This window comes from Penaeus chinensis, chromosome 2 (genome assembly GCF_019202785.1).
Source record: "Penaeus chinensis breed Huanghai No. 1 chromosome 2, ASM1920278v2, whole genome shotgun sequence".
NCBI lineage: Eukaryota > Metazoa > Arthropoda > Malacostraca > Decapoda > Penaeidae > Penaeus > Penaeus chinensis.
Window position 1 is genome coordinate 2148175 of NC_061820.1, and position 2500 is coordinate 2150674.

Here is a 2500-nt window from a genome sequence, read left to right on the forward strand (position 1 = left end):
CTCCCTTCCTTCCTCCTCCTCGTCCGCTTCCTCCTCCTCCTCCTCCTCCTCCTCCTCTTCCTCTCTCCCGTCTCCCCTCTGCCTTCCCTTTCTTCCTCCACCTTTCCACCTTTCTATCTCCCTCCATCCCTTCCTCCTCCTTTCCTCCTCCTCCTTCTCCTCCTCCCCCTCTTCTTCTTCCTCTTCCTCCTCCTCCTCCTCCTCATTCTCCTCCTCCTCTCTCCCCTCGTCCTCTCTCCCCTCTTCCCTCTCCCCGTCGCGTGTCTACCCCTCACTGAGTCTGACTGAGCCGCACCCACATCATTACAATGTTTACTTGTTATATATACACTGGCTGCAGAAAGGTATACGAGCATATACGTGCATACAGTTGATTATTAGTTTACAGTGTGTCTTATTTATCTCTGCTAAATGAATATTCACTGATACAAAATACTTACCTATGCATGTATGTGTACACACACAATCATACATAGACAAATACCCATCAACACCTACCCACATAGAAGAATAAACGCAAATACAAGCATACATACACATACACACACGCACACACTTGTACACACATACACACACACACTTACACACACACACACACGCACACACAGATCCCCAAGGGGTAGACAAGGCCACACCCTCCCGAGGTAATTTTACTTAACGCTGGCATGCAACAGGTTGAATTTTCCCGAGACGATTTTAGTCCTTGTGGTCTTGTGATATAAGGGTGCCGTGGATCTTATTTTGTGAAAAGTGTGTGCGTAATGATTTCCTCCTCCGTGGAAGGCTGGTGTAACTTCCTTAATTCATTGATCTTCCTTTCAATCTTTCAACGTACAGGAATACAGAGTGTGACCTTTATCTGATATATGCTCTGTCTATTTATACATGCGCGTGCTGTTCTCGCATCCTTTGTCTGTGTGGGTATGTGTGTGTCCTTGTTTGTCTGTTTGTTTGTCGTTCTACACCTCTCTCTCTCTCTCTCTCTCTCTCTCTCTCTCTCTCTCTCTCTCTCTCTCTCTCTCTCTCTCTCTCTCTCTCTCAATTTGTCTATCTATCTATTTACCCATCTATCAACCCAAAACACCCTTTTTTATCTTGTTCTTAGAAAGAAAATTGCTTTCCCATATTTCCAGTGCAGAACTCTCCCTCTCTCTCTCTCTCTCATTTTATATATATATATATATATATATATATATATATATATATATATATATATATATATACATACTTCTCAATTCATCTATCTATATACCTATCTATCTACCCAAAATACCCCTTTTTATCTTGTTCTTAGAAATAGAATTGTTTCCCCATATTACTAGAGCAATTATCACCACCGTGTAACTCTTGATGTGAATATACAGCGTCATACATAATGCCAATATCATATCGTATGGACACCCCACATAAATATAGATAGATGGATGGATGGATAGATGGATGGGTAGGTAGATAAATAGATAGGTGGTAGAAAGGTAGATGTATATGTGTGCGTGTGTTTGAGAGAGAGGGAGGGAGAGAGGAAAGGAGGGAGGAAGGGGGGGTAAGAGAGGAAAGCGAAAGAGAGAGAGAGAGAGAGAGAGATAGAGAGAGAGAGAGGGGGGGGGAGAGAGAGAGAGAGAGGATGAAAGAGAGAGAGAGAGAGAGAGAGAGAGAGAGAGAGAGAGAGAGAGAGAGAGAGAGAGAGAGAGAGAGAGAGAGAGAGAGAGAGAGAGTGAATGAGAGATAAAATAAGACACCTGAATATCTAATTCTGCTCCAAGGTACTGAAAGACAACACCTGAGAATCGTGACCACTCTCTACGCATTTAGAAATTGTCTATTTCTAGATTCTGAAATACGAGTCACAAAGCCTTGTGCTACTCATACCATCTGGTCGATTTCCCAGTACTGAAATGTGGCGGTACACGGCCGTAGAGTGGTGCAGTCAAATTTATATTGCCTGTATATACACATCTACATATATAGATATTTATAAATAAACAAACATACAAACACAGTCACACACACACACACACACAACTCTATACACACACACACACACACACACATACACACCCACACACACACACACACACACATATATATATATATATATATATATATATATATATATATATGTATATATATAGATACATACATATATATTTATATATATACATGTATATATATGTATATATATACACATGTATATATATCAATAAGATAGAAGCTACCACTGCCTGAACTACACCGATCGCCTCCTGAACTCAGAGATTGCGCAAAAAGTCAACCACAAGGAAGAGGGTCAAAAAAGGCAAGCGAGGAAACTTTAAAACAATATTCCTTTTTAAGTAGATAATTTCAGCTCTCTGTGTAATTAGCGAAAAATAAAATTGCTCACTTACATTTTCCAAAATTTTGTACTAAAATAGGTCTTCTTCAATTTCGTTATTAGATATACGATACTATCCTACGTAAAAATATGTCTACATTTTCGTGTGTGTGTATGCGTGTATGT